Consider the following 13,479-nt stretch of genomic DNA (forward strand, 5'->3'; position numbering starts at 1 on the left):
AGACTGGGCTGTTTTGGAAGAAAATGCCCCGTAGGACTTTCATTACTGCCGAGGAAAAGAGCCTGCCAGGACATAAGCCCATGAAGGACCGTCTAACCCTTGCATTGTGTGCAAACGCGTCGGGTGACTGTAAAGTGAAGCCACTTCTCGTGTACCATTCGGAGAATCCTCGCGCGTTCAAGACGCACAAAATCCTAAAGGAAAGACTCCATGTCCTGTGACGCTCCAATGCAAGGGCATGGGTAACGAGGCAGTTCTTTGTGGACTGGGTAAATCTTGCTTTTGGTCCTACGGTGAAGGAATATCTTCTGGCTAATGAACTCCCCCTACAAGCCTTACTGCTGCTCGACAATGCTCCAGGCCACCCACCTGCTCTTCAAGACGACATCCTTGAAGAATTTCAATTTGTGAAGGTTGTCTTTCTCCCACCCAACACGACTTCAATCCTGCAACCAATGGATCAGCAGGTCATAGCTAACTTCAAGAAACTGTACACGAAGCATCTGTTCCGCCGATGTTTCGATGTAACAGAGAACACCAACTTGACACTGCGTGAGTTTTGGAAGGATCATTTTAACATCGTTTCTTGCCTTAACATCATTGACCTTGCCTGGCAAGAAGTGTCAAGGCGAAACCTGAACTCGGCGTGGAAGAAGTTGTGGCCTGCTGCTGTTGCACCAAGGGACTCTGCTGAGCCCGAGGGTGAGACCGAGGACATCACCGAGACTGACACCCCATTGGAGGAGATTGTGTCACTCGGTAAGTGTATGGGTCTGGAGGTAGACGAGGGTGACATCAATGAGCTTCTCGAAGAGCATGAAGAACCGCTCTCTACAGAGGACCTGAAGGCGCTCCATGAGATGCAACAGACGGATCTGACCCAAGAGATGAGCAGCAGTGAGGAAGAGATGCAGGAACCACAGAAAGCCATTCCTACCAGTGAGATAAAAGCGATGCTAGCGCAATGGGAGAACGTTGTCAGTTTTGTGGAAAAAAATCACCCAGAGAAAGTAGCCACGAGTCGTTCAGCAGCACTTTTCAATGACACCTCATTGACTCACTTTCGCAACATTTTGAAAAGCAGGCAAAAGCAGATGTCATTGGACACATTTTTTACAAAAAGAGCTGCTCCAAGTGAAAGTGCAGCCAAAAAGGCAAAAACAGATGATTAGGCTACTGTGTACATATGTAAATTTAAAAGTTTAAGAAAGTTTACAAGTTTCTTCATTAAAAACATGTATTTTTGCATAATTTAGACTAACTTTGTGAATTTTTTGAGGGCTGGAACCAATTAAAATTATTTACATTAATTCCTATGGGGAAAAGTCGTTCGAGATAAGAGCTGCTCGACTTAAGAGCACAGGTCCGGAACGAATTAAACTCGTATCTCGAGGTACCACTGTAAATGGAACCCATCCATTCTACTATATATAATACCGTCACCTATCTGGGACTCGACCAATTGGTAACTAACAATACCAGACTTGATAACTGTCTGGATCTCATTTTCTACAACAGCAAAAGTGCAATATATGGCTTACAAATAACAGAACCATTTTCCAACAGCGACCACAGCATCATAAACTTCAGTCTCAACTTAAGCCACACTATGAACCACCAAAATAATACAACACCAAAATTCAATTTCAAAAAAGCGAAGTACGAACTCATTGAAGCCCACCTCTCAACATTAAACTGGAAAACTCTATTCTCTGAATGCTACACTACTGATGACCTCTACAACACATTCCTACTCAAAATGAAAATTATCATCAGACTTCATGTACCTCTAACATGTACCATAAACAAAAAAAATAACCTCCCCATCTCAATAAGAAAATTACAAACAAGAAAAAAATCTCTCTGGAGGAAAAACAAAAAAGGACAAGTTTCCCATTTCAAAAGCCGATATAAAAGCATTTGCAATCAAATAAAAACAGAATGCCCTTAACTACTATAGCAAGGAAAAGGACGGCATATAAATCGAATAAATAAATAAATAAACAAGAAAGCCTCCAACGCACCAAATCTAATAGAGCTTTCTACAACTTTGTCAATAATAAACTCAAAGACTCTAGACCTATCCCACCTCTCAAAGGACCCAACAACAAAGAATACCATGATGACTCATCCAAAGCTAACCTCGTCAACTCTTTCTTTGACTCTGTCTTTGTTCACAGCAATGGCTCATCCCCCATTTTCATCAATCGCACCTCAAACTCCCTCAACGACTTAACCCAAGTAGACTTCACTGAAGACCGAGTTGAAAAAGCATTACGTGACCTTAAACCTTCTCTATCAGTCGGACCAGATGGTCTATATGCTTACTTCCTAAAAAAGCTCTCTTCTGCCATAACTGAACCACTAAGCATAATTTTTGAAAAATCCTTCAGAACCTGCAACCTGCAGCTCCTCCACTGCAAAAATATATGGAAATCTACAGATGCAATTTATATTGGCTTCTGCAAAGCCTTTGATTCTGTGGTCCACGGCAAACTACTCCTAAAACTCAAATCCTATAGCATCTCAGGATCCCTCCATAGCTGGATTACAGCATTCCTTTCAAACAGACAACAATTGGTCAAAATAGGAAGCACCATATCCACCCCCGTCCCAGTTAAAAGCGGTGTTCCCCAAGGTAGTGTACTGGGACCAACGCTCTTCATTCTCTACATCAATGACCTTTGCGATTACATCACAAGCAATTCCATCTGTCCGTCCATTACCCTGGGGAGAGAATCATTGACCCCCTCAGAGAGGGTTCGTAACTTGGGTGTCCTCCTCGATCCACAGCTCACATTAGAGAAACATCTTTCAGCTGTGGCGAGGGGGGGGTTTGCCCAGGTTCGTCTGGTGCACCAGTTGCGACCCTCTTTGGACCGGGAGTCACTGCTCACAGTCACTCATGCCCTCATCACCTCGAGGCTCGACTACTGTAACCCTCTCTACATGGGGCTACCTTTGAAAAGTGTTCGGAAACTTCAGATCGTGCAGAATACAGCTGCGAGAGCAATCATGGCCTTTCCCAAATATGCCCATGTTACACCAACACTCCGCAGTCTGCATTGGTTGCCGATCAGTTTCTGGTCACAATTCAAAGTGTTGGTTATGACCTATAAAGCCCTTCATGGCACCGGACCAGATTATCTCAGGGACCGCCTTCTGCTGCACGAATCCCAGCGACCAGTTAGATCCCAGAGTGGGTCTTCTCCGGGTCCCGTCAACTAAACAATGTCGCTTGGCGGGACCCAGGGGAAGAGCCTTCTCTGTAGTAGCCCTGGCCCTCTGGAACCAACTCCCCCCAGAGATTAGAATTGCCCCCACCCTCCTTGCCTTTTGTAAGCTACTTAAAACCCACCTCTGCCGCCAGGCATGTGGGAACTGAGATACTCTTTCCCCCTCGGCCTTTACAATTTTATGCATGGTATGTCTGTATGTATGTTTGGGTTTTATATTAATGGGTTTTTAATCATTTTTATTATTGGATTGTTATTGTACGCTGTCTTATTATTGCTGTTAGCAGCCCCGAGTCTCTGGAGAGGGGCGGCATACAGATCAAATCAAATCAATAAATAAATAAACTGTGTCCTCTTCGCCGACGATGTAAAACTCTTCAACACCACCAATAACACAACTACTTTTCAAAAAGACCCTGACGCTGTTTCTGAGTGGTCTAACACATGGCAACTCCAAATCTCAACTAGCAAATGCTCTGTCCTACACATTGGGAAGAAGAATCTGAACTCCAAATACGAACTGAATAATCAAATTATCACAGACAATCCCCATTCGGTTAAAGACCTTGGTATACTAATAACAAAAGATTTAAGTGCCAAAGCCCACTGCAAAAATATAGCCAAGAAGGCTTCAAGAGTTGTAAACCTAATCCTACGTAGTTTCTGCTCTGGCAATCTCACACTACTTACCAGAGATTACAAAACTTTTGCCAGACCCATCCTCGAATACAGCTCATCTGTTTGGAACCCATATCGCATCTCAGACATTAACACCCTTGAAAATGTCCAAAGATACAGTGGTACCTCAAGATACGAACCCCTCGTCTTACGAACAACTCGTGATACGAACCCGGGGTTCAGAAAAATTTTGCCGCTTCTTACGAACTTTTTTCGAGTTACGAACCTGCGTTCGGAGACTGCTGGGAAGCCGCGCGGCTGTTTTAAAAGGTAACAGCCGGGCGGCGGGGCTTCCCAGAAGCCTCCCGAATGCCGGTTCGTAACTCGAACAAAGTTCGTAAGAAGAGGCAAAATTTTGCTGAACCCTGGGTTCGGTTCGGGAGGTTGCTGGGAAGCCCCCCAGACCGGCTGCGACCTTTTAAAACACCCGCGCCGCTTCGCAGCTGTCTCCCGAAGCCGAACGCGGAAGTTCGGCTTTGGCGTTCGGCTTCAGGAGACAGCTACGAAGCGGCGCGGGTGTTTTGAAAGGTCGCACACGGCCTGGGGGGCTTGCCAGCACCCCCCGAACCCCGAACCCGGAAGTTCGGCAAAAGTTCGGGGTTCAGGGGGGTGCTGGCAAGCCCCCCAGGCCGGCTGCGACCTTTTAAAACACCCGCGCCGCTTCACAGCTGTCTCCTGAAGCCGAACGCGGAAGTTCGGCTTTGCCGTTCGGCTTCAGGAGACAGATGGGAAGCGGCGCGGCTCTTTTAAAAGGTCGGAGCCGGCCTGGGGGGCTTGCCAGCACCTCCCCGAACCCCGAACCCGGGTTCGGGGTGGTGCTGGGAAGCCCCCCAGGCCGGCTGTCACCTTTTAAAACAGCCGGAAAGCCGTTTTTTTGCGGGGGGGGGGGGGTTTGGTTGCACGGATTAATTGACTTTACATTGTTTCCTATGGGAAACAATGTTTCATCTTACGAACCTTTCGTCTTACGAACCTCCCCCCCGGCACCAATTAAGTTCGTATCTTAAGGTACCACTGTACTTCACCAGAAGAGCCCTTCACTCCTCCACTCGAAATAGAATGAGACTATGAGACTAGACTTTCAATCCTGGGCCTAGAAAGTTTAGAACTAAGATGCCTTAAACAAGATCTAAGTATTGCCCACAAGATCATATGCTGCAACGTCCTGTCTGTCGGCGACTACTTCAGCTTCAACCACAACAACACAAGAGCACACAACAGATTTAAACTTAATATTAACCGCTCCAAACTTGACTGTAAAAAATATGACTTCAGTAACCGAGTTGTCGAAGCGTGGAACTCATTACCGGACTCCATAGTGTCATCCCCAAACCCCCAACACTTTACCCTTAGATTATCTACGGTTGACCTATCCAGATTCCTAAGAGGTCAGTAAGGGGTGAGTACAAGTGCACTAGAGTGCCTTCCGTCCCCTGTCCTATTGCTCTCCTATATTTCCTATACCTTTCTTCTATTCCTACATCTCTTCTTCTATTCTTTCATTGATATGTTCTATTTATTTATTTATTGGATTTGTATGCCTATTACTATACCTTCTTTTTTATTATTTCTTAGATATATTTTACTATGAATATCTCCTCTATAACCTTCATCATGTATTTTACTATGTGTATATAGATATATACCCACTAAAAACCCTCATTGTGTGTTTATTTACACCCTCAAAGAATTCTAACAACTTAGTAAGACATGATTTGCCTTTGCAGAAACCATATTGATTTTATTTCAGAAATTTCTAATGAAGCTTTTTCCACAATTCCTTTATTCATATGGTTTATCTTGTGTGTGGATGTTTCTATGGCAAGTAAGAGCTTTACTCCTTACAAATTCTTTCCTCACTCCCTGGAGCCATGTCTTTTTTTCTCACAAAGGGAACCTTTTATGTAAAGTGAGATCATAACTCTTTTCAAAGCCATTTCCACACTTCAAACTTTTATGTGACTCTTGTGTGGCTCCTCTTGTGAAAATCAAGATCATTATTACGAGTAAAGCTCTTTCCACACTCTGTGCATTGATAGGGTTTCTCTCCTGTGTGGCTCCTCTTGTGTCGAAGAAGATGACTGCTACAGACAAAACTCTTTCCACATTCCATGCATTTATAAGGTCTTTCTCCTGTATGGCTCTTCCTGTGGAAAGAGAGACCGCTACTATGGGTAAAGCTCTTTCCACACTCCATGCATTGATAGGATTTCTCTGCTATGTGGATCTTCCTATGGGAATTAAGACCAGTGGTAGAAATAAAGGTCTTTCCACACTCCATGCACTTATAAGGTCTTTCTCCTGTGTGGCTCCTCTTGTGTCGAAGAAGATGACTGCTACAGCCAAAGCTCTTTCCACACTCCATGCATTGATAGGGTTTCTCTTTGGTGTGGCTCCTCTTGTGTCGAAGAAGATGACTGCTACAGCCAAAGCTCTTTCCACACTCCATGCATTGATAGGGTTTCTCTTTGGTGTGGCTCCTCTTGTGTCGAAGAAGTTGACTGCTACAGACAAAACTCTTTCCACACTCCATGCACTTATAAGGTCTTTCTCCTGTGTGGCTCCTCTTGTGTCGAAGAAGATTACTGCTATGGACAAAGCTCTTTCCACACTCCATGCATTTATAAGGTCTTTCTCCTGTATGGCTCTTCCTGTGGAAATAGAGACCGTTACTATGGGTAAAGCTCTTTCCACACTCTATGCATTGATATGGTTTCTCTCCTGTGTGGATCTTCTTGTGGGAATTAAGACCAGTGGTACAAATAAAGGTCTTTCCACACTCCATGCACTTATAAGGTCTTTCTCCTGTGTGGCTCCTCTTGTGTCGAAGAAGATGACTGCTACAGCCAAAGCTCTTTCCACACTCCATGCATTGATAAGGTCTTTCTCCTGTATGGCTCTTCCTGTGGAAAGAGAGACTGCTACTATGGGTAAAGCTCTTTCCACACTCCACGCATTCATAGGGTTTCTCTCCTGTGTGGATCTTCTTGTGGGAATTAAGACCAGTGGCACAAATAAAAGTCTTTCCACACTCCATGCACTTATAAGGTCTTTCTCCTGTGTGGCTCGCCTTGTGTCGAAGAAGATTTCTGCTATGGATAAAGCTCTTTTCACATTCTGTGCATTTATAAGGTCTTTCTCCTGTGTGACTCCTCTTGTGGGAACTGAGACCAGTACTACGGGTAGAGCTCTTTCCATGCTCTATGCATTGATAATCTCCTGTGTGATGGATTGCTTGGTGTTCCTCCTTGCAATTCTTGTTTTCTTGCCCATTAAAACCTTGAAAAAGAAAAAGAAAAACTGTAGCAAGAAAAGAGAACAATCAAAACTTTTCTTCTGAAATTTAGCCAAAGAGTCATAAATGGATTTCAGTGGTTTTGTTCCCAAACTTGAAGAGCCGAAACAAAGACTATAGGAAAGACCCATTTCCAAGTGAAATCATAGCCCTATAACAGGATGGGATGGCAACCCTGATCTCACCTTTGACCTGGGACCATTCCATGGTGCCACAAACTCTCAAAGTGCATCGGACACCTTGTCATGCTGGGGCAGCAACCTACCCACCAGATCCCATCTTCAATCAAAGTCTGATCTCCATCTGTCTGCAGAGCCGAATCTTTGAAAGTCAGGGGGAATTTCTGGATGGCACTATCTCCCCACCCTCAACTTAAGACTAACGACAAACTCGGTACACAAGTGGGCATATCTCTAAACATCGCTCCCAGAGGTCATCCGGTCAGTTAAGGCAACTAAGGGCCATCACGGACTCAGCGACCAGGTTCAGGAGGGAATCCTGAATCCTGGTAGGCAGAACCTTGCTCAGTAGATACAGCCTCTTCCTCAGAGACAAATTGTGGCAGGATGCACAGATCTCTGACTTCCTTCATAGTGTTTATTGCTTTTTGTAGTTTTCCAAGCAGCAAAAGATAGAAAAAACAAGAGCATTGTCTGGAGTCCAGATTTCGGCCGGCCAGGGAGGACATCTCCGTGATGTCAAAGCTCCACCCCTGGAATTCCCTATTGGGATTCCCCACCTCTGTTTGAGCCTCCAAACCAGCTGACAGCTCCACGGCTCTTCTGTGAAGGTGACAGCTGGGCAAACCCCAAACCCGAACTTTTGCCTAACTTCCGAGAAGCCCCCCGGCTGTTTCGGAAGGTGACAGATGGGCGGCGGCGCTTCTCCGAGGCCTCCTGAACCCGAACCTTTGTCAAACCTCTGGGTTCAGCGCTTGCGGGTTCGTAAGGCGAAAAAAGTTCGCAAGTGTTCTGTCTGGGTACCCCCAGACTTCAACACCAACTGAAAAAAGCAGCCAGACACGCTGGTAAAAAGCAAAGTCACTTTATCTCTTTGAAAACAAACACAGAGAACAAAAACTGTTCTTACAAACTGGAATGCTATGAGGCTTCACAGAAGAGTCACGATGGCCAGACAATACAACAGGCTTCTTGCTGGCACACACACCACTGTAGATAATAAAACCCACGCCTCCCCCAAGTTTTCAGCCTTCGAAGCCACAAACCAGAATCAGAGATGCCAAGGATCGAAGCAAGGTCACAGAACTCCCAAAAGATAACTCTCCACAATACAGGAAGGGCGGGCCTGCCTTTTCAACCTTTCTGGGGATAACCACATGCAAACCCAGCTGTTGCCTATTAGGGATGGAAATACCTGGCTAATTGTCCCCTTCGTTGTGCTGCTCTTCTCTGCCTCATATCGATGATGGCTTGTGCGTTCTCATCTAAGGACTCCAGGCTACTCGCTGGGGAGAGATCCCCCCGGGGGTCTCAGGCTGTTCTCCCTCTTCCTCGGCCTGACATTCCTCCTCCATTTTTACAAGAAAGCCTGCTGCAGTGTTTTTCCTTGAAGACTTCAATTAGGTATAGTGATTAACCGTGGCTACTTGGTGGGTTTACCTTCTGCATGTGCAAAACTCTCCCACCATATGCTACACACATCCTCCACCTGGCCCCCACCTCTACACCTCAGGGACTCCATAAATTCTTATATGAAACAGGTATTTTGTATTTCATGAGCAGAACACTTTAGGTAAAATTCTTTAGGTAAAAAGCCAGGCTAGGCAATCTGCCAACCTTTCTTTCAATGAATTTCTTTCTTCCATAAAGTTGGTTTGCTGAAAAGTTTAAAACACCAGGCTAGAAACTAATACATTTACAGAGATTGCAAAAAATTTTGTTTTCACATCATCATCATTATTGGGTACCAAGAGTAGATGAATGAGAAAAAATAATGAATTTCAACAACAGTAGCAGCATAACAAAATTCTACACAGTGAAGGGGCTATGAATGCTTGCTGAATGCACTGTCAATAAAGGATTTCCCTCCCCAGAAATAACATTTAACTCTCTTCTATTTCTGAGCACAGAAAGGGGTTCTTACCCAGAGAAAACAGATTCCTAGAATTCTCCTGCATGACTTCTTCATGGAGGGCTTTTTGGTCAGCATCCAGGTGAGACCACTCCTCCTCTGAGAAATACACGGCCACGTCCTCCAAAGACAGAATGTCCTGAGCAAGGACAAAGGTTTCCTTATTAACGGATAATCCCAATAACAATTTGATAGAAACATAGAAACATAGAAGTCTGACAGCAGAAAAAGACCTCATGGTCCATCTAGTCTGCGCTTATACTATTTTCTGTATTTTATCTTAGGATGGATATATGTTTATCCCAGGCATGTTTAAATGCAGTTACTGTGGATTTATCTACCACGTCTGCTGGAAGTTTGTTCCAAGGATCTACTACACTTTCAGTAAAATAATATTTTCTCATGTTGCTTTTGATCTTTCCCCCAACTAACTTCAGATTGTGTCCCCTTGCTCTTGTGTTCACTTTCCTATTAAAAACACTTCCCTCCTGGACCTTATTTAACCCTTTAACATATTTAAATGTTTCGATCATGTCCCCCCTTTTCCTTCTGTCCTCCAGACTATACAGATTGAGTTCATCAAGTCTGTCCTGATACGTTTTATGCTTAAGACCTTCCACCATTCTTGTAGCCCGTCTTTGGACCCATTCAATTTTGTCAATATCTTTTTGTAGGTGAGGTCTCCAGAACTGAACACAGTATTCCAAATGTGGTCTCACCAGCGCTCTATATAGCGGGATCATAGATTTCTTTCACCAATTTTAGGAAAAGAGGTCACGTAAACAAAATTGGTATCTTCTGCAGATTTCAGATGAGATCTCACCACTTTTGGCTGATGGACCAAATGAATCATGTTTGATGAAGCTGGAAGTGTTTGGAATGCCTTACGGCATCTCATTCTAAAATATTCTTGGTCAATTGGTAGTTGGGTCTTAAATCCACTCATTGTCCGTGACTCCCATTCTTTCTAGAGTGGGCAGAGCGAAATACTGGCAAAACCCACCTGACATCTTTTCCAATGGCTCAATTTATCCATTCAGGGACTAATGGACTGACTCCAACACCCTGATGGAGGAATTAAAAGCAGTTGCAATAGAACTCTATATGCCCATGGGGGATTCTAAACCACCAGGTGACGGCAGTCCCAAATATGATTTTCAAAGGGCAAAAAAGGATATATATTTTTTTGTAATGGTGTGTGAGAAAAACTCCAGGAGACAGAATGAGGAGCCTTCTGATCCAGGGGCCTTTTGTGATCTTCCTCCTTACCTGAAGTAGCGTTTCAGCTCCATCACAAAGAGGTGAATCTGAACAATCCAAGGACAGCTTTCTACTCTCTGCGAGAAAGATTAAAAAAGGGTGGAAGAAGATTTGTTAAAGAGGGACACTCCAATAAAGTGGCGTGAAAGAATCAGCTAAATGTTGCAATCTCACCTCACACAGAAAGAGCTTTTCTTACCTTGCGTAGAGTCTTGACTTTGACCTTTCTGGATGTTCTCCCTGAAGATCAACTCTTGAGAAGATCTGAATGAATCTTTCCCCTCCTCTCTATACTCAGTCACAGCTTCCACAGATTTCTGGAGATGATGCAGAACGAGAGACAAAGAACACAGATGTAAATAAATTATCTGTCATATTGCACCTTGAAATTAGCAGACCCCAATGTCCATTGCTGAAACAGAATGGAAGAATTGCCCCAAATCCTCTGGAAGAAGAGAGCAAATGCCCTTAGGAGTTAATAATCCCAGAAAACTCTGCCAGAAAGGGATTGACAAATTCAGAGGGATCCTCTTTAGAGCTGCCATGGTTACATTCTCCCACCTGCAACTCTTCTTTCATCTTTTCCTCCTCCTGGGTCAGCAAGAAGCCTTCAGCCAGGGACACCGCCTGGGAACTGGTCTCTGCTCCACACTCCCGCACCCATCTGGCCATCTCTGGGGGAAGGACCGCCAGCAATTGCTCCAGGAGCACCAGGTCCAGCATCTGAGCCTTGGTGTGTTTTTCTGGTTGCAGCCACTGATGACAAAGGTGGTGAAGCCGAGTGCAAATATCTCGGGGACGACTCCCCTCCTGGAACTGCATTTTTCTGAAGTGACAGCATTGAACCTCTGGACTATTGGAAGCCTCTTCGTGGCTCTTCTGCCCAGGACTTGCCCCGTTCTTCCCACAGCTCCATGGCTGAACAGCTGGAGAGTGTTTTCTAATTTCTGCATCTGCTGGGTGTTGTCCCTCCATCTTCTTTCTGATCTCTAATCCAGCTCCAAAATGGACCCAAGGATTTTCATAGGTTTTTCCGTTAGATAGAGGTGGGGCCAAATTTTCCAAGGCCATTCAGCTCTCTTCCCAGACAAGATACTTAAGATTCCAGAAGAAGCAGAAAATATTTTGAGCGTAGATACCTGAAATGGAAAAAAATGGAATAATGGAAAAGAGAGGGAAGGCAAGATTAAGTAAAGAATTTTGTATGCACCCACCAAGGTCTTGGAAGGAGGCGAAATCTTATTATTTAGCTTGCTGTTCCTACATATGGGGGAAATTGCAGTGAACCCTTTAGGATCAATGTCTATCAAAATATTGCAAAACACATTTACGAGGGTTGCCCAGAAAGTAATGCATCACATTTTTTTCTTCAACAATTATTTATTGAAGATAATGAAACTTATACACAAGAAATAATGATGTTTTTTGTACACTCCCTATTTTTCAACGTAATCTCCGTCCCGTTCTATGGCCTTCCACCAGCGAGACACAAGGTCATGTATGCCCTTTCAGTACCACTCCTTGTTCTGGTCACAAAGGCATTTCCATCTTCTAATGGCTTCACCCTCTGTGCCCAGCGACTAACCGTACTTCTGTCAACTGCAGATTCTCCATAAACTGTACACAAACATTGGCAAATGTTCCCAACAATTTCTTTCTCTCCAGTGAGAAATTCAATGATGACACACACTTGTAACGTACATCACGTACAGACGTCCTTTCAAAAAACTGCTGCACCTACACTATCTGAATAAACACAAAATGTATTTTTAATTTCTACTTCCTAGTTTATATTAAAAATTAATTTTTATTCTGTTGTCTTCTTGTTATTTTTATACATTACTACTTTCCCCAGAACAACATCCCTGTGAAGCAGATTGGGCTGAGAGCTGGGATGGGATCAAGGCTTTTATGCCAAAAGTTGGACTAGAAACCTCTTGGTTTCTAAGCCTTGTGCTTGAACCCAATGTCTCCCTCTGCCTAATCATAATTTAACATGATATAATTTACAATATTTATATATTTAATATAATTTAAAAGATACTTTGATATCATTTCTAACGTGCATAGTTAAGAACAAGTCCTTGCACCAGCTCCTCGCACGTGGAGAGGCAGCCTTGCATGCAAAGCTAACAGGAGGGACTCCAACTGCTCGCTTCTCTCGTCCTTGGAAGGGGGAGGGGAGGGAAACCCCTTCTGGAAACGGAGCCAAGAAATAGGCAGGGAAAGTGTCCAGGAGTCAACACTGACTTAGAGGCTCGAATCTCTCTTTTGCAAAGACGATCTCTCCTCCTCCCCCTCCATGCAAAGAGCCTCCAGCGCGGGAGAAAAGCTCCATAACTGAACCCTGATCTCCAAGTGCAAAATTTCCCTGCAGCCTCTTCGCTTGCTAGGGAGACTCGCCTGAAGACTCACAGTTGTGTGTGTGAGGGGAGAGCACAACCGGAGACCGTAGAAAAGGTGAACAGCTTTTCAAGTCTTTACTGGAAAATGCCTCGGGAATCCCGCCTTCTGTTTCTGTGTTGGAGAAGACGCCGGCGCATGCTCAGTTCTCTTGGAAGGCGGAGATAGGGATTGTGACTTCGATTCCCAGAATTCTACAGGCAGCTTGCTGGACAATTCTGGGAGTTGAAGTCCACAAGTCTTAAAGTTGCCAAGTTTGAAGATCTCTGGACAAAAAGAAACGACAGGTTGAGGAAAATAAAGATTTGTATTGCGTTTCCTTTAACGAGTTCAATTATTACAGCTGCCTTTTAATATTCATGCCTTTGGGCAGCCAAGGAGACTTGGAAACAACAAAAGCAGACTGTAATAATGTGAATAATCCTGAAGTATCGATCCTGATAAAAAAAGGCATCAAAAGAAAAGTACCAAAATGAAGGGAAACCGCAAACGTGTAGACCTTCAATTTTTTTTACC

The 13,479-nt window shown here is 44.2% G+C and overlaps 1 pseudogene; it reads right to left on the minus strand.

Annotated features, from left to right (window-relative positions):
• LOC139159251 (zinc finger protein 721-like) overlaps nucleotides 1-13,113 on the minus strand; it is a 31,898-nt pseudogene extending 18,785 nt beyond the window's left edge.
• Nucleotides 13,114-13,479: the final 366 nt, after the last annotated feature.

Source organism: Erythrolamprus reginae, chromosome 2, assembly GCF_031021105.1.
Source record: "Erythrolamprus reginae isolate rEryReg1 chromosome 2, rEryReg1.hap1, whole genome shotgun sequence".
NCBI classification, from domain to species: Eukaryota; Metazoa; Chordata; class Lepidosauria; order Squamata; family Dipsadidae; genus Erythrolamprus; species Erythrolamprus reginae.